Source organism: Pristiophorus japonicus, chromosome 11 (genome assembly GCF_044704955.1).
Source record: "Pristiophorus japonicus isolate sPriJap1 chromosome 11, sPriJap1.hap1, whole genome shotgun sequence".
In the NCBI taxonomy this organism is placed as follows: domain Eukaryota; kingdom Metazoa; phylum Chordata; class Chondrichthyes; family Pristiophoridae; genus Pristiophorus; species Pristiophorus japonicus.
The window spans coordinates 118,228,485-118,254,598 of record NC_091987.1 but is presented as its reverse complement, the minus strand read 5'-3'; the positions used below and the strand labels follow the sequence as shown (position 1 = coordinate 118,254,598).

Genomic DNA, 26,114 nt, shown 5'->3' with positions numbered 1-26,114 from the left:
GCCCTACCTTCCGAGTTGCTGCGGGGTTTTTTTTTAAAGTCCAAATACACCACATCCACTGGTGATTTTTTTTTACTGCAGTGGAATCTCAGAACATTTTTTTCTTTCAGCACCTATTTAGTACGTAACTTTTTTTTTATGACTAGAGAGAAGTCTGGCACGTAGGCTGTGGACTGTTTTTCGTTATCTCAATTGTTCCAGCCTCAAGGTCGTGTTATTTAATATAATTTTTTTTTTTAATCCTTTTGAATCCATCTCAGTTGTTTTGCTGTGCCTTCTCTGAATGTTTTCTTTCAACAAGTTTTTCTTTTTTTTTAAACCACCGGGACCATGTAATTTTTTCTTTTTTTTTAACAAATCTATCCTTTGTGCATTTCCTGGCTCCGTAACTTATCATCCAAATATACGTAATTCAATAAGGTTCACACTCTTAAACTTCCCACATACAGGACAACACTACGAAGGGTTAAAACAAAATTTAATTCTGTTTGAGATAACACAAACCACAACTCCCCGGCTTTTTTTTTTACAGTAAAAATCACAGAAGCATTTCTCATTTAAACAGACATTCACAAGAGTCTCTTTTCTTTCCTATTTATTTTTGGATCCATGATTGATCATCCATCCCTATCTAGCTCTAACTATAATCTATCTTTCCAAGTCGCCGCTTGGTTTGCGTCATCGCGCAATTTCCCTATCTCTATCCCTATTCTAAGTTTGAAAGGTATTCACCAGATTGTCCTGGATCTCGTTCAGACACTACCTGAGAACCAGCGAGTGGCTAAACTTTCCTCAGACTTTTGAAACCGGGGGAAACTGGAGCAGTATTGAAATCATACTCACTCCAGTGGCCACTTTCCCCTCGTCTCGTCCAAGGCTAGTCTGGCTCTTAATTCGCAAGTTTTCGGCAGTCGTCCGTTGAGATCCCACTTCTGACACCAAATGTAAATTCCTGGATTCTTTTACCTCAATCTGGTTCAGTAAAATTACTGAGTCGAATACCTCTTGTGCTTTGAACAAAGCAGTCTTTATTACCGGCCAGTAAGACCCATCAGACAGAAGATATACTCTCTGGATAGAGCGTACACACTCCCTACGGATAGGTGAAGTTACATCGTAAAGCGTTAACAGTTATACAGTTTTGAAATCAGATAACAAAATACAAATGGATTGACAGTCTAACTCAGCCACTCATTAGTCAATCTATATGAGATGTTCTTCTTGAAAGCTCAAGCATTGCCTCTAAATGTTTCAATCTAATAGTGTGACTATTAACTGAGACCTTGCAATTCTGCAGATGTATTTCATGTTACAATTATATATTATTGGCAGGATTAGTGACTTGAAACCTTGAGAAAGACTGTTAGCTATGCTGATGTTGCACTATTTGCAATCTGACATTCTCCCAGCTATTCTTCCATGGCTTATACATTTTCATATATCCCGTTTGCCTTACTGTCCTTAATTCCATATATTCCGTTCAGATATCCACACTTGCATTGGAGGCTGTTCAGAGAAGGTTCACTCGGTTGATTCCGGAGATGAGGCGGTTGACTTATGAAGATAGTTTGGGTCTATACTCATTGGTGTTCAGAAGAATGAGAGGTGATCTTATTGAAACATATAAGATAATGAGAGGCTGGACAAGATGGATGCAGAAAGTATATTTCCACTCATGGGGGAAACTAAAACTAGGGGGCATAGTCTCAGAATAAGGGGCCGCCCATTTAAAACTGAGATGAGGAGAAATTTCTTCTCTGAGGGTTGTAAATCTATGGAATTATCTGCCCAGAGAGCTGTGGAGGCTGGGTCTTTGAATATATTTAAGGTGGAGATAGATAGATTTTTGAGCGATAAGGGACTAAAGGTTTATGGAGAACAGGCAGGAAAGTGGAACCGTGTCCATGATCAGATCAGCCATGATCTTATTAAATGGCGGAGCAGGCTCGAGGGGTCAAATGGCCTACTCCTGCTCCTATTTCTTGTGTTATTGTGTTCTTGTGACTGTCTGTCCCACCTGTGACAGAAACTGTAATTCCTGTATTGGACCGTACAGTCACCTGAGAACTCACTTTTAGAGTGGAAGCAAGTCTTCCTCAATTTCGAGGGACTGCCTATGATGATGAGATATGAGACTTGATGGTCAAAAACAGATGATGTCAGGGTGCTTAAGTCAAAGTGCTGCGGACATGGCATTTTTATGATTGAGTTTTGGGTGTAAGTCAATGATTAGATTAACTGATCTCCATAGGCTTTGCTATAATAAGGGGTCTCTCTGACACTTCGGTTGTAGAGGCATTTGGCAAAGAGCTTGAGAACATCCACCAGATGAGCCGAGGAGGAATTCGGGTTGGCGGAGGACTCAAACGTGTCACACCAACGGATGAGGGAGCCTAGGGGTTATGGCCAACGGGAGTGGATTCGTGGAGATTGTGATCTTCTACCCGGGGCATAACGGGTAACAACTCATGATTGAGTCTTGTTAGACTATTGTTCAGATGCTATAACATATCAAGTCTCACTTACATTATATACCACGATATAAAGTATAATCACTGTCACCATTACTGGTCAAGTGGAATCTTTTGGAATTTAGGATTGAAAGGGTTGTTTCCCCAGGACGCCGAAACTCTAATAATGACAAAGTAATATTTTCTATTTTTTGTGACGGCAACAGTGGTGCAGTTTCCCTCCTTGTCCTCCACAAATTCGCCAGGATGGTCAACGTGGTTGAATATTCTTATGTTCTTATTTCATGCTCCTCTCCTCTGTGGTCCATTAGGGGACTGTCATCACATGAATCCATTCCAACAGTTAATTCAGAGACTAGGGTCCCGAGATGTGAATTGGCTAGAATAGACTGGCGAGTGATAATTAAAGGCTTGATGGTGGATAGGCAATGGCAAACATTTAAAGATCACATGGATGAACTTCAACAATTGTACATCCCTGTCTGGAGTAAAAATAAAATGGGGAAGTTGGCTCAACCGTGGCTAACAAGGGAAATTATGGATAGTGTTAAATCCAAGGAAGAGGCATATAAATTGGCCAGAAAAAGCAGCAAATCTGAGGACTGGGAGAATTTTGTAATACAGCAGAGAAGGACAAAGGGTTTAATTAGGAGGGGGAAAATAGAGTATGAGAGGAAGCTTGCTGGGAACATAAAAACTGACTGCAAAAGTTTCTATAGATATGTGAAGAGAAAAAGATTAGTGAAAACAAACATAGGTTCTTTGCAGTCAGATTCAGGTGAATTTATGATGGGGAACAAAGAAATGTTGGACCAGTTAAACAAATACTTTGGTTTTATCTTCATGAAGGAAGACACAAATAACGTTCCAGAAATACTAGGGGACCGCGGGTATAGTGAGAAGGATGAACTGAAGAAAATCCTTATTAGGCAGGAAATTGTGTTAGGGAAATTGATGGGATTGAAGGCCGATAAATCTCCGGGGCCTGATGGTCTGCATCCCAGAGTACTAAAGAAAGTAGCCCTAGAAATAGTGGATGCATTGGTGATCATTTTCCAACAGTCTATTGACTCTACATCAGTTCCTATGGACTGGAAGGGAGCTAATGTAATGCCACTTTTTAAGAAAGGAGGGAGAAAAAACAGGTAATTATAGACCGGTTAGCCTGACATCAGTAGTGGAGAAAATGTTGGAATCAATTATTAAAGATGAAATAGCAGCATATTTGGAAAGCAGTGACAGGATCGGTCCAAGTCAGCATGGATTTATGAAAGGGAAATCCTGCTTGACAAATCTTCTAGAATTTTTTGAGGATGTGACGAGTAGAGTGGACAAGGGAGAACCAGTGGATGTGGTGTATTTGGACTTTCAAAAGGCTTTTGACAAGGTCACACACAAGAGATTGGTGTGCAAAATTAAAATGGTATTAGGGGTAATGTACTGACGTGGATAGAGAATTGGTTGGCAGACAGGAAGCAGAGAGTCGGGATAAACGGATCGTTTTTGGAATGGCAGGCAGTGACTAGTGGAGTGCCGCAGGGCTCAGTGCTGGGACCCCAGCTATTTACAATATACATTAATGATTTGGATGAGGGAATTGAGCGTAATATCTCCAAGTTTGCAGATGACACTAAGCTGGGTGGCGATGTGAGCTGTGAGGAGGACGCTAAAAGGCTGCAGGATGATTTGGACAGGTTCGGTGAGTGGGCAAACGCGTGGCAGATGCAGTATAATGTGGATAAATGTGAGGTTATCCACTTTGGTGGCAAAAACACGAAGGCAGAATATTATCTGAATGGTGGCAGATTAGAAAAAGGGGAGGTGCAGCGAGACCTGGGTGTCATGGTACAACAGTCATTGAAAGTTGGCATGCAGGTACAGCAGGCAGTGAAGAAGGCAAATGGTATGTTGGCCTTCATAGCTAGGGGATTTGAGCATAGGAGCGGGGAGGTCTTACTGAAGTTGTACAGGGTCTTGGTGAGGCATCACCTGGAATATTGTGTTCAGTTTTGGTCTCCTAATCTGAGGAAGGACATTCTTGCTATTGAGGGAGTGCAGTGAAGGTTCACCAGACTGATTCCCGGGATGGCAGGACTGACATATGAGGAGAGACTGGATCGACTGGGCCTGTATTCTCTGGAGTTTAGAAGGATGAGAGGGATCTCATAGAAACAAATAAAATTCTGACAGGACTGGACAGGTAAGATGCAGGAAGAATGTTCCTGATGTTGGGGAAGTCCAGAACCAGGGGACATAGTCTAAGGATAAGGGGTAAGCCATTTAATACTGAGATGAGGAGAAACTTCTTCACTCAGAGAGTTGTTAACCTGTGAAATTCCCAACCGCAGAGAGTTGTTGATGCCAGTTCATTGGATATATTCAAGAGGGAGCTAGATATGGCCCTTACGGCTAAAGGGATCAAGGGTTATGGAGAGAAAGCTGGAAAGGGGTACTGAGGTGAATGATCAGCCATGGTCTTATTGAATGGTGGTGCAGGCTCGAAGGGCCGAATGACCGACTTCTGCACCTATTTTCTATGTTTCTATGTAACTGATCCAATATAGCCAGCACATCTCTAACAATAGTTCTCCCCTTTTCCCCAACAGAGTCATCCCGAGAGTACCCGAAGGTAATATTCTAAGCCCCTCCTTTTCCTTGTTTAGATGCTGTACCTCAGAGGCAGTTGTGGGGTGAGTTCCGACATATACAGTGAGTTGACCCAGCTTTATCTCTCCATCACTACTTTCAGGCCATGACCACCTCTGTGACATCAAACTGCCTATTTAACATCAAAGTGTGAATGAGTCAGAACTTCTTCAGTCGAAGATTGGGGAAACTAAATCCATCTTATTTGTATCCAAAACCTCCATTTCCTTCCCCCTGACTCCATTCCACTTCCCGGTTGCTTTTTCAAATTGAAACAGACAGTGCACAACCTCTCTGTCCAGTGTGACCCGAAGCTGAACTTCAAATACCATATCCTATTAATCACCAAGACTGTTTTTTTGCACATCTGTCTGCACTCTATTTCACCCCCACCGCCGCTGAAACCCTTATCCACACTGTTGTTACCTCAATCTCAATTTGGATGCCTTCCTCAGCAGCTCCCGAGTGCTACGCTACACTAGCTGTCACTCATCCAAAGCTCCACTGTCTGCATATATTTCGCTTGCTGCTTTTAAAAACCTCCTTCTTGGACTGTAATTTTTGTCACCTTTCATAACCTTTCGAGTACAGGGTACTGCTCAGAATCTGTTCTTTCCTATATGAAGAACCCAAGAATCTTGTGTGTTCTTAAAAGATATGGACTTATTTTTCCATATTTACAAATCAAACTTAATCACTGGTTTTCTGTTTCGAAGAGGATACGTTTGCTCTCGAACAGAACCTTCCAAACATGGTGTCAAACTTAGACTCATTCTAGGCTCAGGCTGAGAGTTTTTCTCCAAGGGCAACCCTTGATCTACATTTGAACTCTTTACAACTCAGACTGTTTGTCTGCCTAGCTCAGACTTAGACTTAAACTCTGACTTTCTATTGGATTTGTTTCTAGTACATCTGATGTAGGGTTTGTGACTGGTACTCTACTTGTAACATGTTCTTGGCAATGAGACTCAAGATGCTCAGCATAGCCCGGATGCACTTCCTCTACTTTGGGCAGTCTTTGACCAGGAGCTCCCAGGTGTCAGTGGGGAAGTTGCACTTCATCAGGGAAGCTTTGAGGGTGTCCTTGTAATGTTTTCTCTGCCCACCTTTGGCTCATTTGCCGTGAAGGAGTTCCGAGTAGAGCGCTTGCTTTGGGAGTCTCGTGTCTGCCATGCGAACAATGTGGCCTGCCCAGTGGAGCTGATTAAGTGGGGTCAGTGCTTCAATGCTGGGGATGTTGGCCTGATTGAGTACAAAAGCATTGGTGTGTCTGTCCTCCCAGGGGATTTGCAGGATCTTACGGAGACATTGTTGGTGGTATTTCTCCAGCAACTTGAGGAGTCTAGTGTACATGGTCCATGTCTCTGAGCCATACAGGACGGCAGGTATTACTACAGCCCTGTAGACCATGAGCTTGGTGGCAGATTTGGGTGCCTGGTCTTTGAACACTTTTGAGCTCAGGCGGCCGAAGGCTGCGCTGGAGCACTGGAGGCGGTGTTGAATCTCGTCGTCAATCAGATCAGTCATGATCTTGTTGAATGGCGGAGCAGGCTCGAGGGGCTAGATGGCCTACTCCTGTTCCTAATTCTTATGTTCAGTGTCTGCTCTTGTTGATAAGAGGTTCCCGAGGTATGGGAAATGGTCCACGTTGTGCAGAGCCGTGCAATGGATCTTGATGACTGGAGGGCATTGCTGTGTGGCGGGGACAGGCTGGTGGAGTATCTTTGTCTTACGTAAGGCCCATGCTTTCGTATGCCTCAGTAAATCTGTTGACTATGACTTGGAGTGCAGGGTCTGTATCTGCGCAGATGCAGGCACGTCCGTGTATTGTCGCTCGACGACAGAGGTTGGGGTGGTCTTGGACCTGGCCTGGAGACAACGAAGGTTGAACAGGTTCCCACTGGTTCTGTAGTTTAGTTCCACTCCAGCGGGGAGCTTGTTGATTGTGAGGTGGAGCATGGCAGCGAGGAAGATTGAGAAGAGGGTTGGGCGATGACGCAGCTCTGCTTGACCACGGTCCGGACGTGGATTGCGTCAGCAATGGATCCATTGGTAAGGATCACAACCTGCATGTCGTCGTGGAGCAGGTGGAGGATGGCGACGTACTTTTGGGGGCATCCGAAATGGAGGAGGACACTCCATAGACACTCTACCTCTATCATGATTCTCTTTCAGTCTTGATTGCTTCTTTTCTACTGACTGTGCCAAGTTTGGCTTTAACAACGAGAACCTGGTTTGTGGTTGTCATTTGAGAAACAACTCTGCTGGTGTTCTACCAGTAGTTGTATGAGGAGTATTATGATAAGTAACCTGAAAATTTGCTAATTGCAATTTCTTTGGATTTGGATCCAACAATTGCTTGATGAGGGCATGTTTTACAATTTGTACTGTGCTCTCTGCTGCACCATTTGAAGCAGGGTGGTATGGTGCAACTTCACACTGTTTCTGCTCGTGAACTGTGCAAATTCTTCTGAACAAAATTGTGCCCCATTACCAGACATAATTTCTTCTGTGAGGCCACATGAAGAAAACAATCTTTGCAAATTGTTATTTTCTGCATCAGAAGCACATCTACCTACTTTGAGTGACTATCAATCATAATCAACAATTGTTGTCCATCTAGCGCAGCAACATCTATATGTAACCTTTGCCACACCCTGGGAGTCCATTTCCATGGCTGTAATTGTACTGATGATGGTTTCTTGCTTACTGATTGACATGTTGTACACTGACTAACGATGTACTCTATATCTTTATCTGAACCGGGCCACCATAAGTAACTGTGTGCAAAACTTTTGGTCAAGCACATTCCCAAGTGCTGGTCATGAAGATCTTCTAACAATTTGGACCTGAATTTATTTGGGATAATTATCTTGCACCCCACATGATACAATCTTTATCCACTGATAATCCATTCCTACAAATGAAGCATGGATGAATATCTTTCTCTGATACCTGGTTTGGTCATCCATTTGCTATGTAGTCATACATCTTTGACATAACTGGGTCACGTTTGGTTGCTCTACCAATCTCTTCAGCTGTAACTGGCAGTTCATCAAAGTATGAAAAATAGAACACTTCTTCCCTATTGGGTGTAACTTGTGATCGGGATGGCAACATGGACATAGCATCAGCATTATTGTGATCAGCTGATTATCTGTAATCAATGTCATACCTATATATGCTGACAAAATCAAAGCCCAACTCTGCATTCGGGCTGCAGCTAAGGTTGGAACTGGGGACTTGTGGTCAGTAACGATGGCATACCTACAACCATAGAAGTATTTGTGGAACTGCTTGACCCCAAAAAATGAATGCCAAAGCTTCCCTTTTGATTTGCGCATAATTACACTCACTGGCACTGAGAGTGCATGAAGCAAAAGCAATTGGTCTCTCCTCCCCACTATGTAGTACATGAGAGATCACAGCTCCAACTGCTTACGGAGAGGCATCACATGCAAGCTTGATCTTCTTAGTTACGCCATAGTGAACGAACATGGTACTCTCTACTAACTGGCTTTTACAATCCTTGAACGCTGTGTCACATTCTTCTGATCATTTCCAATGGACCTGTTTTTTCAATAGCTCATTCAGTAGATGTAACACTATAGCCAAATTTGGTAGGAACTTCCCATAATAGTTCAAAAGACCCAAAAATGATCAAAGTTCAGTGACATTCTTGGCAGTGGATGCATTGCTGCTTGCATCCATCTTTCCCTTGATTGGACGTAAACCATTTTTGTCTATTCTGTGCCCTAAGTACTCCACTGAGTTTTGAAAAAAAACTCACGCTTGAGAGCAGTCACTCATACTTTGTACTTTTCTAGCTGTTTGAGCACTTCATCCAACACGTTATTAAGGATTTGTCTGTTTGGTGCTGAAATGAGTATGCATCCTTCTGCGCTCTGACACTCGCCTTGAAACCTTGGATCGAATTGTCTGTTTCGCAGAACACCTTTGGATACTGTTTGATGACATCATCTTTCAAAGCAAATCCTGTCTCCACACAAAAAATCTCATTGCAATCCAGGTTCAGTGATCCCAACCAATTTCTATCTATCAAGGCAGGCTTGCCTCTTGCCACTACTATGAGAGGCAAGCTCACAAATCTAAATTACATTCAATATCTTGCAGAATCTGGTTCATCACCCCTTGGAATATGGCAGAGGTGAAAGACACTCTAAATGATAGCCTATTAAATTGATATAGGCCTAGATGAGCATTTATAGTCAAGCATGACTTGGACTCCCAATCTAGCTCAAGTTGTAAGTAGGTATTTGTCAGATCTAAATTTGTGAACACCTGGCCACATGTCAGCGTTGTGAACAAATCTTATACATTTGGCAATGTATTGGGCAGATTACCCTCTCGAACCTGATTTACGGTTACTTTATAATCACCACACAAACTTTTGTTACCATCTGACTTAGGTATAACAACAATGGGTGTAGCCCAGTTACTTAGATCTACCTTAGAGATAATGTTCTCAGTTTCTAGTCTTTTGAGTTCTTGCTCAACTTTCTCCTTGGGTGCGTATGGTACGTGACGTGGCTTGCAGTAAAGTGGCCTTGCATCCTTCTGCGCTCTGACACTCGCCTTGAAACCTTGGATCGAATTGCCTGTTTTGCAGAACACCTTTGGATACTGTTTGATGACATCATCTTTCAAAGCAAATCCTGTCTCCACATAAAAAATCTCATTGCAATCCAGGTTCAGTGATCCCAACCAATTTCTATCTATCAAGGCAGGCTTGCCTCTTGTCACTACTATGAGAGGCAAGCTCACAAATTGATACTTGTATTTCACCAGTGTGGTGATACGTCCTAGAACAGGGATTCACTCTCCTGAGTAGTCTTGCAGCTTTATCTTCGATTACTCCAGTGGGAAATCACTCAACTTGTCGAGATGTAGTGATTTCGGTATTACCCTCACCGATGCACCAATATCAATTTCCATGGGTCTCCTTGTTTCTGCAACATCTACTTGGGATGGCGATCCTTTGCGAATCAGTTAGATACATTTGTGCTCCTGATGTGTGTTTCTCCAGAACCTCTTTGTCCCATTGCTTCTCTTCAATGCTATGTAGTTTCTGCCGATTTCTACTTCTAGCATTGAACATCGGTTTACTCTTCAGTCGGCATGCCATCGCAAGGTGCCCACTTTTCTTGCAGCAGAAACACTCCGCCATCACATATGGACAGCTTTGAGCAATGTGTTGTTCCAGGCACCGATAGCACAACTTCAATGTGCTGTTACCTTGGCCAGTTGCTGAGGTCTTGGGGTCCAATTGCCTTTTACTTTTTATCTGCAGGTGATTCACCTCAATTGTCTGATGACTGGAAATGGTGCAAATTCTCAGGATTATTGGTCAGCCATATCCATCAACATAGCTGTTTGACAAGCTAAATCAAAAGTCAAGTTAGGGGTTGTCGACAACTTTCTTCTGATTTCTTAATTTTTCATCCCATAAACAAAGTGGTCATGTAATGCTCCTCCTGAAAGTTTCTGGATTGATAGTGAATGGATAGCATTTTTAAAGTTACAATGTACTCACTGATACCCTCATCAATTAATTAATTTCCTTTTCCAAAACAATAACTTTCAGAAATGTCCTTGGGCTCAGGACTGTAGTGCTGTTCTAACTTGGTTAGAATTTCTGTCAGTGGCATATCCTTTGGCTTGACGGGAACAAGCACATTTTTCAGGGTTTCATACACCTTGAGGCCTGCTTCAGTCAAGAAAATAGCCCATTCTCCTCCTAAAACCACCCGGTTATGGTTTTCATCATCGGGGTATTCGACAATTCTATTCACAATGAAAAACATTTCTAGCTGCTCCACATATGCTCTGAAAGTCTTTTGGTCATGATGGAACTCATCCAATTATTTCCATTGACATGGCTATCTGGACTCTGGCAATGTCGACAGTTCAGCCAAGTGTGCTTGCAATTTACCTTGGATTTTTTTAGCTGTTCTGCAAAACAATAAACCTCTCAAAGTCTCTGTTAGTTGGCTGAATTATCCACCAACAAAAAATTCAGCTAGGGAATCCAGAAATCCCATCCTCATCGCCAATATTCTCATGACGTCACTAACAAACACACTCTAAAAATGGCTCCAACACAGAAACCTGTCATCATGTAACTTTGCCACATGACCCTTTTATTATTTACATCATTAGTTGCATTACCACAATAGTCCATTAGGGGGAGCTCCATTACACCTTGCATCATCATTCCCTTTTTCATTTAATCACTTTCACCCTCCACCCTTTGTTCGTTGCTCCCTCCTTTTCCCCGGCACTGCACTTAATTCAAAACTGTTAAATCTCAAACTTCTTCCAGTTTTGATGAAAGGTAATCAACCTGAAATGTTAACTCTGTTTCTCCCTCCGCAGATGCTGCCTGACTTGCTGAATATTTCCAGTATTTTCTGTTTTTCTTCATGTGTAATTTCTCTGGTGTTTATGTTACAAATATAATAGTGGAGAATCAAATCTTGTTAAGGGTGTGTGAAGCCCATGTTGAAATGGAAACTTGTGCCAACTTTCCACAGTGGACATATAAGCAAAAAGGGAATTACAAACTTCCTAAGACTTCCAGGTATTACCAGAACACTCCCAGAAGAACAGTATGATGAATGTGCATGATAATCGCAATGTCACTGCCAACCTGCACCCCCCCCCCACCCCCCCACTTCCGTAAAACTTGACTTAGCCTCCAACTCTCAGCTCTGACTTAGAATCTGATTTAAGTCAGTTGCCGCAGGAAATTATCATTTCAAATCAATTGATTGACCTCAGAATCATAGAATGGTTACAGCACAGAAGGAGGCCATTTGGCCCGTCGAGCCCATGCCGGCTCTCTGCAAGTGCACCTCAGCTAGTCCCACTCCCCTGGCTTTTCTCCATAGCCCTGCAATTTCTTTTTCCTTTCAGTTACTTATCCAACTCCTTTATGAAAGCCGCAATTGCGTCTGTCACCACCATCCTTTCAGGCAGTCCATTCCAGATCCTAACCACTCGCTCTGTAAAAAAGTTTATTCTTATGTCACCTTTGGTTCCTTTGCCAATCTCCTTAAATCTGTGTCCTCTGGTTCTCGACCCTTCTGCCAATGGGAACAGTTTCTCTCTAAATACTCTGTCTAGACCCCCTCATGATTTTGAACACCTCTATCAAATCTCCTCTCAATTTTCTCTGCTCTAAGGAGAACAACCAGGTTTCTCCAGTCTATCCACATAACTGAAGTCCCTCATCTCTGGAATAATTCTTGTAAATCTTTTCTGCACCCTCTCTAAGGCCTTCACATCCTTCCTAAAGTGCGGTGCCCAGAATTGGACAACACTCCAGTTGAGACCGAACCAGTGTTTTATACAGGTTTATCATAATTTCCATGCTTTTGAACTCTATTCATGAAACCCAGGATCCTGTAAATTTTTTTAACTATTTTCTCAACCTGCCCTGCCACATTCAACGATTTGTGCACATATACCCCTAGGTCTTTCTGTTCATGCACCCGCTTTAGGATTTTTACCCTTTAGTTTATATGTCCTCTCCTCATTCTTTTCACCAAAATGTATAATTTCACACTTTTCTGCGTTAAATGTCATCTGCCACTTGTCCGCCCATTTCACCAGCCTGTCTACGTCCTCTTGCAGTCTATCACTACCCTCCACACTGTTCACTATACTTCCAAGTTTTGAGTCATCTACAAATTATGAAATTGTGTCCTTTACACCCACATCCAAGTCATTAACATATATCAAGAAAAGCAATGGTCCTAGAAACAATCCCTGGGGAACACCAATGTATATCACCTTCCAGTCTGAAAAATAACCATTCACCACTACTCTGTCACTTAGCCAATTTTGTATCCATACTGCCACTGTCCCTTTTATTCCATGGGCTTCAACTTTGCTGGCAAGCCTATTATGTGGCACTTTGTCGAAAGTCTTTTGGAAATCCATGTACACCATGTCAACCGCTTTGCCCTCAGGCAGGAAAGCATATAATGAGTATAGTACTTCAGTCCAGTGCACGCACTGGAAATAAACTAGGCAGGCAAACATTGCTCTCATACCAGCTTCTACAAAATACAAGACATTGGTGCTGTAAAGATTAATGTCACGTATTTTCCTCATTTAAAAAAAATTAATTCTTGGGATTTGGGCATCGCCGGCAAAGCCAGCATTTATTGCCCATCTCTAATTGACCTTGGGAAGGTAGTGGTGGTCCTTCTTCTTGAACCGTTGCAGTTGGTGTAGTCCCACAAGAAGGTACTCCCACAGTGCTCTTAGGTAAGGAGTAGCAGGATTTTGACCTAGCGATGATGAAGGAAGTTATACACACCTGAGCTGTGGCCTTGTTGCTCATTCATTTTGTAGCAGCTGTTTAATTTATAACTGCACAAAGATGGGGAAAATATGCTAAATGTGCTTATATTCTTCAAATGAAAAAGAGCTGACTTGAATTTACCTCTTCTCTCGATAAGTAGATGGTATACTTGTTCTGGACTGGTTTATTTGTGTATTGGTGAAAATATTCCTTGTGTCAGTGCATTTATCCTGTGAGAAGCTGTGCCACGCAGACCAAAAACTCCCTGGCTTAGTCTGGGCCTTAGTCTGGGATAATATAGTTGATCACAGTCAAGGTGATGGTAGAGCTGGTGCACTCTCCTCAGTTTCCCTGGATAAGAAAGAGCAAAATAGCTATTATACAATCATAGTAACATAGAATGATATAGCACAGAAGATGGCCATTTGGCTTATTGTGCCCATGCCAGCTCTTTGAAAGAGCTATCCAATTAATTCCATTCTCCTGCCCTTTCCCCATAGCCCTACATATTTCCCCCTCAAGTATTTATCCAATTCCGAGCATAATAACTTGCAGTGTAAATTTTATTTCACTTCATCTGGTTCTTTTGCCAATGACAAATATGTTAAATTGTTTCCAACTCCCCATCATTACCGAGTTACCCCTGTATAGATTTTGAGTGATGACAATATTGGGTTTATGTGATGTGCTTTGATGTTGAATAGCATTCTCATGTTCACAGTGCAAGGTTTATTTGACCATAGCATAGAGAATATCAAGAATGGCCAACAGGAGCGGCTAGAACCTTCTGATTTTGTTTCTTTAATGTACTGATTAATGGTGGGATATTATTTAAGGGATGTCAGCGATCATGGAACTGCAGCCTTGCAAGGATCAAAACCTTAAGAGATAAAAAGTGGTGATAAAATTGGCCAACGGTTATTCCTAGTGGATTTATTAGCTTCATTACTCTGTCCCATTATCTTTGTAAAGAAGAAATATTTACCAAGTTAATTTGACACATACATTTTGAATTATTTTTAAAAGATACGTGCAATTATAACAATTAAGGGAAAAAGCTTTCACTGCAACCTTCCGTTAAAGAAAATTAAAGGAAGCAGACAAATTACCCAGCAGAAAACAGCAAGTGAATTTAAAATTAGAGACATCCCAGCAAAAACAGAGAATAGCTTAATTTTAATATGTATACATTTTGTTTTTGTATATAGCTTTTATGAAACTGGTTCCATTTATTGTATTTATCCTGCCACCCCCACCCCCGATTTCATCTCTTGAATGTATTGATTCATGATGGGCTAGATTTTCCATTATTTTTACATGATTCCCGGGATGGCAGGACTGACATATGAGGAGAGACTGGATCAACTGGGCCTTTATACACTGGAGTTTAGAAGGATGAAAGGGGATCTCATAGAAACATATAAAATTCTGACGGGGCTGGACAGGTTAGATGCGGGAAGAATGTTCCCGATGTTGGGGAAGTCCAGAACCAGGGGACACAGTCTTAGGATAAGGGGTAGGCCATATAGGACTAAGATGAGGAGAAATTTCTTCACTTAGAGAGTTGTTAACCTGTGGAATTCCCTGCCGCAGAGAGTTGTTGATGCCAGTTCATTGGATATATTCAAGAGGGAGTTAGATATGGCCCTTACGGCTAAAGGGATCAAGGGGTATGGAGAGAAAGCAGGGAAGGGATACTGAGGGAATGATCAGCCATGATCTTATTGAATGGTGGTGCAGGCTCGAAGGGCCGAATGGCCTACTCCTGCACCTATTTTCTATGTTTCATACCGCCCCCTTAACGTCCATTTTAACGCTGAAATGAGGTGTAACGCCAACATATCGCCTATCTAGCCACAAAATGGAAAGTAACCCCATTTCTTGGTCACTTATCGCTGAGCATTACTTTCGGCATGTACGTAACGCTGATAAAAAATAACACCGCCCGCCCACTTTTTTGGGCGGAAAGATCAGAATGGGCAAAACCAATGCCCATAATATCGCCCAGCGTTACTTTTGGCACATAATTAACGCCGAGAATTAATAATACCGCCTGGCCACTGTTTTTTGTTGTAAAGATCACATTTGCTAAAACTAACTCCCAGAAAATCGCCCAGCCTTACTTTTTGCACCTTGCACACATCTCGCCGACAGTATCACTCACTAAAAAAAACGCTGTGACAAAGTTGCTCTGACCTGAACTAATCACAGCAATATGGATGCCATTTTCTAAATCGCAGGTCGCATCATTTAAAATGCTGCTCTGCTTCAAGTTCGGGGGAGTTTGGATGTACTCTGGAGGTCTTTTAAGGTGATGTGAACATCTGAACAAACATCTTTTCATACTGTGGACGATTGGAATTTACTTTAGGTGTCTTAGTGGGGACATTTATTGTTTGTGAACAATCGGTGTAATACTGATAGCTATTGGAATGGGGCCTGTCATATCTCAGCCTCTCTTGATGACTGCACATGCTGCAGACTCGAGATGGCAGAAGGTACATTCGACAGCATTATGTGCCCAAGGTAAGACGTGCCAGACTGATGAGGAGAACCAGACGTTACACCCCCCCGCACTTACAGGGAGAAGCGGGCTTACCTCAACTTGTCCGACACCACCTGCCTTAGGAGACTGCGCTTCCACAAGGAGGTTATTAGTGAGATATGCCTGCTCATCAGGGGAGATCTTCTGCCTGCCAGCACCATCAGGACCGCACTGTCCGTTGTGGTCAAGGTCACCGCGGCACTTTCGTTCTACGCGTCGTGTTCCTTTCAGGCCTCAGCTGGCGACATTTGCACTATATCTCAGAATGCCACAAATTGCTGTATTAGACAGGTTACTGAAGCCCTTTACGCATGCAGGATGGACTTTATCAGCTTCCCTATGACCAGGGAGGCTCAGACTGAAAGAGCTTTAGGATTCTACCGAATTGCTAACTTCCCCAAGGTGCAGGGAGCAATAGACTGTATGCACATCATGATGCGGGCACCTTTTCAGGATGCAGAGGTTTTCAGGAACCGCAAGCGATTCCACTCCCTGAATGTGCAACTCGTTGTCGATCACCAGCAAATAATTATGGCAGTGAATGCAAAATTTACGGGCAACATCCATGATGCTCACATCCTGCGTGAGAGCATTGTATCTGACATGTTTATCAGTCAGCCACAAGGTCAATGCTGGATGGTTGGTGACAAAGGATATGGCCTCGCCACCTGGCTGATAACCATCCGCTGCGTGACACCCACATCGAAGCCGAGAAACGATACAACAGGAGCCACCGATCCACTCGCAATATCATCGAGAAAACCATTGGAGTGCTTAAGCACTGCTTTAGCTGCCTGGACCACTCAGGAGGCGAGCTCCAATACCACCCTGAGAAAGTAGCTCAATTCGTGGTGGTGTGCTGCATGCTGCACAACTTGGCAATCAGGAGGGGACAAGAATTGCCAGAAGGGCCTGACGGTCGGCCTCAAGAGAGAGGGGAAGAGGAGGACGAGGATGTGGACGCTGACCTCTGGCCAGACAATCAAGCTGATGCTGAAACCATGCTCCTGTCCCCCACTCGACTGCAGGAAAGGGCCCGTGGTGGCTACATAGCTGCAAGACTCTTACGTCAGCAGCTCATAAATGAGTGCTTTGCTTGAAAGAAAGTTGGTGGTATTTACAAAGCTGCAACACTGCTGGGTGTGCAAGTCATGCGTCAATGGTGTGCATCACCTTGGTGACAGTTAAAGCTTAAGTTGATTCAAGTTAAGTGTAAGTATACTCTTTGATGTTAAGGAATCACCAGTGTGTAACGGTGCAGCTATCTGAGACAATGCGCAACAACGTTATGTTAAATAAAAAACATTTAATCAGACCATTTATCTGAAATCACAATTATAACAGTAAAAAACACTCTGACCCACCCCCGCCCCACCCCACAACAAACTTATCACATTTACATCATTACAATGGTCCCCATTTCCAGTAAAACAGAACACAAATGCAAGCCAACAAGGTAGCCCCCTCGCCCCTTGCCCCGACCCTCCCACCAAAATAGCAGCAGCAACCTAAAAGTATGCCTCAGACAACATCTATGGCCATAATCTAAGGGTTATGGGGAGTGGGCGGGTAAGTGGAGCTGAGTCCACGGCCAGATCAGCCATGATCTTGTTGAATGGCGGAGCAGGCTCGAGGGGCTAGATGGCCTACTCTTGTTCCTAATTCTTATGTTCTTATGCACCTCACTTTCCTTCCCCCCACCCCCCGCTGCTTTTCCTCCCCACCTCTACCCCTTCCCCTCCTGACTCCAAGCTGCCTGGCCAAGGAGCTCCTCGGGCGCTGCTTCATTTGGGGGGGGGGGGGGGTGTGACGGCAGAACCGCTGCTTGGACGGATACGGGAGAGGACATTCCTGAGGTGGGAACATGCTCCGAGCCAGAAGCAAGATCTTCCTCCTGGTCCTCGTGTCGTTGGCAATGTGGGTGCGGCACCTTGGGGCTCCGGGGCCACTGGGAGCCCTCTGCCACCAGTGTTCCTGACTAACAGCTCCAGGGCCTCCGCCATCCCTTCCATGTTATATATTATTTGTTGGACAAAAACTCGATGCCAACTACCTTCTTGATGCTTAGTAGGCTTTTTGCTGCTGGTAAATATCACTCCTGTCTCCCACAACAGCCAAACAAGCACACACCACACTCACATACGCTTTCAGTCCCTCTCTGCTTTCTATCTCTCTGTTTACTCTTCTGTGCATGTAATCATGATCCCTAACCTCCTGAAACATGGGAAACGAGCGTTGCCATGCCATTGCTCTGGTCGGCAGCACTTTACGGCAGAAGGTCATAAAATTTTAACGCTAACGCCCATTTCAGATCACTCGCGGTAACGCCCATTTTAAAAATGGAAAGTTAGAGTTTTGGAAATGGGCGATAATCTGGCGATCTCAAAACCCGTATCTACTGCCCACACTGGAAATAATGCCCATTTTTGGCCGATTTGCACAAAAGTGGAAAGTCTAGCCCATGGTGAGGTATTACTTAAGGTGTAATAAAAACAGAATATTGGAATTCTCAGTGAGTCAGGCAGCATCTGTGGAGAGAAAAACTGAGTTAACATTTCAGGTCGACGACCCTTTGTCAGAACTGCCAAATGTTCAAGAAGAGCACATTTTTAAGCACTGAAAGGGGGAGGGCAAGAAAGATCTAAAGGGAAGATCAGGAAGGGGTGAGAGTAGAGGTCACCTACATGGCCCTCAAGCGTGTCCGTTCTATTTCCCGCACCTCTGCTCTCACCCCTTCCCTTCCCTCTCAGAACCACGACAGGGTTCCCCTTGTCCTCACCTTTCACCCCACTTACCTCCACATTCAATGGATCACCCTCCACCATTTCCCCCACCTCCAGCGTGATCCCACCACCAATCATATCTTCCCCTCCCCTTCCCTCTCAGCGTTCTGACGGGACCGCTCCCTCCGCGACACCCTGGTCCATTCTGCAGTACCCCCGAGCACACTCTCCCCTTCCCACGGCACCTTCCTGTGCAAGTGCAGGAGATGCAACACCTGCCCTTTTACATCCTCCCTTCCCACTATCCAGGACCCGAAATACTCCTTCCAGTGAAACAGCGATTTACTTGTACTTCTTTCAATTTAGTATACTGTATTCGCTGCTCACGATATGGTCTCCTCTACATTGGGGAGACCAAGCATAGATTGGGTGACAGCTTTGCTGAACATCTCTGTTCAGTCCATAAGTGTGACCCTGAGCTTACGGTCACCTGAGATTTTAATTCTTCAATCCACTCCCACTGATATCTCTATCCTCGGAGTCCTCCACTGTTCCAATGAAGCACAACGCAAGCTCGAGGAACAGTACCTCATCTTTTGTTTAGGCACTTTACAGCCTTCTGGACTCAACATCAAATTCAACAATTTCAGAGCATAACATCTGTTCATCTTTGGCTCCCTTTCCCTCCCCCTCCCATCTTATGTTTTTTTTTCTTCTTCTTCTCTTTTTTTTCTCTTTGTCTATAATGACAGCTGGTTGTTACTATGCCATTCACACCCTATCCAGATTAACCTTTTTCTAACCTCTATCATTACCATTTCAATTCAGCCCAACATTCCTTTTGTCTCTCTAATCTCTCCTGCCTTCCACCCTATCACAGACTTTCCCTTTTGTTCTTTCTTCCCCTCCTCCTTTCAGTGCTTAAGCATGTGCTCTTCTCGAACATTCGGCAGTTTTGACGAAGGGTCATCGATCTGAAACGTAAACTCTGTTTTTCTCTCCACAGATGCTGCCTGACCCACTGAGATTTTCAGCATTCTCTGTTTGTATTTCAGATTCCACCATCCACAGTATTTTGCTTTTATATTACTTAAGGTGTGGCAGTCGCCCTCTATTATAAACAAGTGGCTATAATTGACAGAGTTACTGTCTTACTTCAGGTATTGCAAACTATTTTACCACCACAGTGCAGAATACAGAATACATGAAAGCAAATTACAATTTGACGGGAGTTTACCATCTTTCTAATGACATTGGCTCGGATTTTGCGGTCAGTGGCAAAGGTACAACGCTCCATTTACCTTGCTGACAGCTGGCCACAAACATTTGACTAGCTTTAGAGCAGAGACATCCATCATCTGCCATCTGTTCCAGTGCAGTGTCCTCTACTGGAGATCTGTGGTGTCTGTGCGCAGGGGAATAAACAGTGAGGCTCTTCAGCCAATCAAATTGAAGAATCCTCACTGAGCCACACAGAGTTCAAACCAGGACGTATAAAGCAGAAAATATACATTCAATTTAAGTGATGCATAGAAAGCAAAATAAAATAATTTTTAATTGTTTTTAAATCTGCAACACTAATTTTCTTCTGAGAGAATGAGATTCTACATGTGTAAACTTAATTTTTCATTGCCAAAGGTTTTTCAGCTGTAATTATCATTTATCATGCTGTTTAAAAACTCACCTACTCCTGAATTCAACCCTCCTAACTTTTTCAGCTGTCTTTAGTGCGGAACTCATGGGAAAGTGCAGTAAGTTCATGCCGTTGCAGTCATTTCAGTGCCAAGTCTATCGACAAGGGCTACAATAGTGCACCCTGTAGAGGAGCAGGGTATCACAGACAGCATCTTCTGGATTTCTGCGTTTAAATGCGGACGTCAGTAGTTGCTATCAGACTTACCCTATAATAAGTGCAAGCACTGAAAGCCTCGCTGTTATTACAGCCAAATCCGGGCCATTAAGTTTCTCTTCAATACCTGGATTAGGTCCTACATCACATTTCACGGCTTCTATATTCTTTCAATTATTTGCAATCAAAGGCACTTTGAGATGTCATCTATTATAACACAAGGTCAATGGCCATGTCTCAATCTCTCAAATTGCTCATTGTGAGCACTGAAAAATCCTTGCTAATGGTTTTCTCAATATTAATCTCATTGTAATTAGAAACACAATGGGGATTAGAACACTGCTTTGGCAAAACCTTGTCTTCATTCTGAATCAATCTGCTACAAGCAATTTGCTAAATTTATGTTCCTAAAGTTGGGTACTGGTGTATAATATCATGCAGCCTTAGAATCTACATATTATTTCGTCAGGTGGCTGCTTTTGCAGAATCAATAATATTTGGTAACAAAAGATGTTAAGATTCAATTTGTTTCAATACCAGGTAGAAAATGCAGGTTTGGTCTCCAGATGTTTATTCATTCCTAATTCTAATTTGGTTCTCACACAGTTTGCAGCCACTTCCCATTCAATTCTAGGGAAAAATGATAAAAAGACAAAATTACAAGCTCTTTATCTGAATACACGCAGCATTCGTAACACGATAAATGGGTTGACAGCATAAACAGATATACATGGGCATGATCTGATAGCCATTACAGAGATGTGGTTGCAAGATTGCTGTGAACTGAATATTCAGGGTTATTTGACAATTCAGAAGGATAGACAGAAAGGAAAAGGAGGTGGGGTAGCTCTGTTGATAAAGGATGAGATCAGTGCAATAGTGAGAAATGATATTGGCTCAGAAGATTAAGATGTAGAATCAGTTTGGGTGGAAATAAAAAATAATAAGGGGAAGAAGTCATTGGTGGGAGTAGTCAATAGGCCCCCTAACAGTTGCTGCACTGTTAGACAGAGGATAAATCAAGAAATAATGGAGGCTTGTAAGAAAGTACGGCAATAATCATGGACAATTTTAATCTTCATATTGATTGGACAAATCAAATTGGCTTCCTTGATCTGTATGTTGTGGAACTAACTAGGGAGTAGGCCATCTTAGATCTGGTACTGTATAATGAGACAGGATTAACAAATGATCTCATAGTAAAAGATCCTCTAGGAAAGAGTGATCATAGCATGGTTGAATTTTAAATTCAGTTGGAAGGTGAGAAAGTTGGGTCTCAAACCAATGTCCTGATCTTAAATAAAGGCAATTACAAAGGCATGAAGGCAGAGTTGGCTAAAGTGGACTGGGAAAATAGATTAAAGTGTAAGACGGTTTATAACAGTGGCAGACATTTAAAGAGTTATTTCATAACTCTCAACAAAAATATATCCCAGTGAAAAGGAAAGACATTTAGAGAAGGGAGAATCATCCGTGGCTAACTAAGGAAGTAAAGGATGATGTCAAATTGAAAGCCATGGCATACAATGTTGCCAAGATTAGTGGGAGGCCAGAGGATTTGGCCATTTTTAAAACCAGAAAAGGACAACTAAAAAAATAAGAAAGAGCGAGAAGATGGATTACAAGAGTAAACTAGCAATAAGTATAAGAATAGATAGTAAGAGCTTCTACAGATATATAAAAAGGAAGAGAGTGGCTAACGTAAATGTTGGTCCCTTAAAGGATGAGACTGAGGAATGAATAATGGGGAACATGGAAATGGCAGAGATTTTGTACAAATATTTTGTATTGGTCTTCATGGTAGAAGACACTAAAAACATCCGAATAATTGATAATCAAGGGGCTATAGGGAGGGGGAGCTTAAAACAATCACTATCACTAAAGAAAAAGTACTCAGTAAAATAAAGGAACCAAAGGGGGACAAGTCCCCTGGACCAGATGGCTTGTATCTCTGCAGAAGTTGCTGCAGAGATAGTGGATGCATTGGTTGCAATCTATCAAAATTCCTTGGATTCTGGAAAGGTCACAGCAGATTGGAAAACCTCCAATGTAACACCCCTATTTAAGAAAGGAAGGAGATAGAAAGTAGGAAACTATAGACCAGTTAGTCGAGCATCTGTCTTTAGGGAAATGCTGGAGTCCTTTATTGAGAAAGCAGTAGCAGAACATTTGGAAATGCATAATATAGTTAAGCAGAGTCAGCATGGTTTTATGAAAGGGAAATCATGTTTGACAAATTTGTTGGAGTTCTTTGAAAATGTAACAAGCAGGGTGGATATGGGGAACCGGTGGATGTGGTGTATTTGGATTTCCAGAAGGTGTTTGACAGAGTGTCACATGAAAGGTTACTGCACAAGGTAAGAGCTCACAGGGTTGGGGGCAATATATTAGCATGGATAGAGGATTGGCTAACTAACAGAAAACAGAAAGTCGGGAAAATAGGTCATTTTCCAGTTGGCAAACGGTAACTAGTGGGGTGTCGCAGTGATCAATGCTGGGGCCTCAACTATTTACAATCTATATTAATTACTTAGATGAAGGGACCGAGTGTAATGTAGCTAAGTTTGCTGATGGTACAAAGAACAAAGATGTGTGGGAAAGCAAGTTGTGAGGAGGACACAAAATATCTGCCAAGGGATATAGGCATGTTAAGTGAGTGGGTAAACATTTGACAGATGGAGTATAATGTAGGAAAGTGTGAGGTTATCCACTTTGGCAGGAAAAATAAGAAAGCAAATTATTATTTAAATGGGGAGAGATTAAAAAATGCTGCAGTTCAGAGGGACCTGGGGGGTCCTTGTGCATGAAATACAAAAAGTTAGTATGCAGGTACAGCAAATAATCAGGAAGGCAAATGGAATGTTGGTCTTTATTGCAAGGGGGATAGAGAATAAAAGCAGGGAAGTCCTGCTACAACTGTAGAAGGTATTGGTGAGACCACACCTAAAGTACTGCATACAGTTTTGGTCTCCTTATTTAAGGAGGTATATACATGCATTGGAGGCAGTTCAGAGAAGGTTCACTAAGTTGATTCCTGAGATGAAGGGGTTGCATTATGCAGAAAGGTTGAGCTGGTTTGGCCTATACACATTGGAGTTTAGAAGAATGCGAGCTGATCTTATTGAAACATGTAATACACCAAGGGGGCTCGATATGGTAGATGCAGGGAAGATGTTTCCACTTGTGTGGGAATCTATAACTAGGGGGCATGTTTTAAGAATAAGGGGCGACTCATTTAGAACTGAGAAGAGGAGGAATTTCTTCTCTATGGTGGTTGTAAATCTGTGGAATTCTCTGCCCCAGAGAGCTGTGGAGTCTGGGTTGTTGAATATATTTAAGGTGGAGATAGGCAGATTTTTAAGCGATAAGGAAGTAAAGGGTTATGGGGAGCGGGCAGGGAAGTGGATCTGAGCTCTAGATCAGATCAGCCATGATCATATTAAATGGTGGAGCAGGCTCGAGAGGGCAAATGGCCTACTCCTGCTCCTATTTCTTTTGTTATGTTCTCTCCAATATGATAATTATTTGGGATATCTACAGACTAACTGTTAGCCAGTTACCACATTCTGTAACATCTTTCTTTGGTATGGCAGTTATTATACTTTTACTATATTCACACATGCATCCTTTGTCCTCGATGTTCAATATTTGATCATTCAGTTAATGATTTTCCTCATTTTGTCATCATCTCTGCCATGATGTTTTCTCATGAATGTGCTGCCTACTCTAGCCCATCACCTTTCACTCTTCTCCACAGAGCTCAGAGATGTTACAGGTCAGACTTCTTTTGTCTTCTCCAATGTCCAGACTGGTAGGATTATTGGGAGAGCCTTGAGTACCACCACTCTAGGGCCCAATTTTGGCCATGATTTGTTCCAATTTTTCTGTAGTAAGTTTTTCTGGCGTAAGTAAAAAAAAAACATTTTCCTCAAAAAACTTGCTCCAGAGTAACTTAGTTAGGTACGATTGTTTTTAGTTCAGTTTATTTTTTTCAAAAGGGGGCGTTCCCAGACACTTGCACCAGTTTTGGCCATTTATGCCATTTTGGCCAGCTAACACTTATACCAAATCGACTTTGGTCAGTGTATGTGGTCAGCTCTGCGGGCAGTTAAGAAATCGGCGCAGGTTAGTAAGTAATGACCTGCACCCAAGCACCAAGCAGCAAACATTACAAATAAAACTTCAAATAACTAAATAAAAATAAAGAACTGAGGTAAACAATTGATTAACAATTAAATATTTGAAGTAAATCCTACCTTGGGCTGGGGAAGGCAGCGGGCCGGCGTGGGATAGGGCCGGCCGACAAAGGCACATGTAGAGGCTGGGCTGCCTGAGAGCAGACGCGGCATCGGGAGGCTCAAGGCGGGGTTGGGGGAGGGAAAGTAAAGGCTGGGCTCGGCGATATCGGGAGGGGAGGAGAGAAAGAAGAGAGATTTTATTAAGGCTCACACCTATTTCAAGCAGGAGAACTGGCTGTCCATTTCTAGGCCTGCTCAAAAATCGAATCGGGTAGGCAAGCAGCAAGTATTTTTAAACACAAACGGGGCTACACAGCGATGCACTTCAAAAATAGCCGAGTGCCAAGTTTCGGTGCTACTGCGCATGTGCAATCATCGGGGCATCTCACCACGACGCTGCCGGCACTAATTTCAGTGCAGGCCTGTAGCTCTGCCCCCCACTGATATATCTGCGCCACACCAGGGCACTGGAGGCTCTGCAGAGCGGTCAGGATGGGGACATTTTTTTTCGGGGCAGTTTATTGTGCACAAAGTTGGCACACATAAGAACATAAGAATTAGGAACAGGAGTAGGCCATCTAGCCCCTCGAGCCTGCTCCGCCATTCAATAAGATCATGGCTGATCTGGTCGTGGACTCAGCTCCACTTACCCGCCCTCTCCCCGTAACCCTTAATTCCCTTATTGCTTAAAAATCTATCTATCTTTGACTTGAAAACATTCAATGAGCCAGCCTCAACTGCTTCCTTGGGCAGAGAATTCCACAGATTCACAACCCTCTGGGAGAAGAAATTCTTTCTCAACTCGGTTTTAAATTGGCTCCTCCGTATTTTGAGGCTGTGCCCCCTAGTTCTAGTCTCCCCCACCAATGGAAACAACCTCTCTGCCTCTATCTTGTCTATCCCTTTCATGATTTTAAATGTTTCTATAAGATCACCCCTCATCCTTCTGAACTCCCAAGAAGTAAAGACCCAGTCTACTCAATCTATCATCATAAGTTAACCCCCTCATTTCTCGAATCAGCCTAGTGAATCGTCTCTGTACCCCTTCCAAAGCTAGTATATCCTTCCTTAAGTAAGGTGACCAAAACTGCACGCAGTACTCCAGGTGCGGCCTCACCAATACCTTATACAGTTGCAGCAGGACCTCCCTGCTTTTGTACTCCATCCCTCTCGCAATGAAGGCCAACATTCCATTTGCCTTCCTGATTACCTGCTGCACCTGCAAAATAACCTTTTGAGTTTCATGCACAAGGACAGGCCGGACAATCCACGATAACATCCATCTGGTCCGGGACCTCATCCATTGTTCC

General features: G+C 43.0%; 1 long non-coding RNA gene across 1 annotated transcript; it reads right to left on the bottom strand.

The window, feature by feature from the left end:
* Positions 1–1,011: 1,011 nt before the first annotated feature.
* LOC139276241 (uncharacterized) lies at positions 1,012–25,156 on the bottom strand. Its single transcript, XR_011595874.1, has 5 exons — positions 24,823–25,156; positions 21,104–21,196; positions 16,049–16,253; positions 13,591–13,800; positions 1,012–1,610 (listed from the first exon to the last, which is right to left on the bottom strand). It is a non-coding gene; the product is annotated as an uncharacterized lncRNA (long non-coding RNA).
* Between the last annotated feature and the right edge of the window lie 958 nt (positions 25,157–26,114).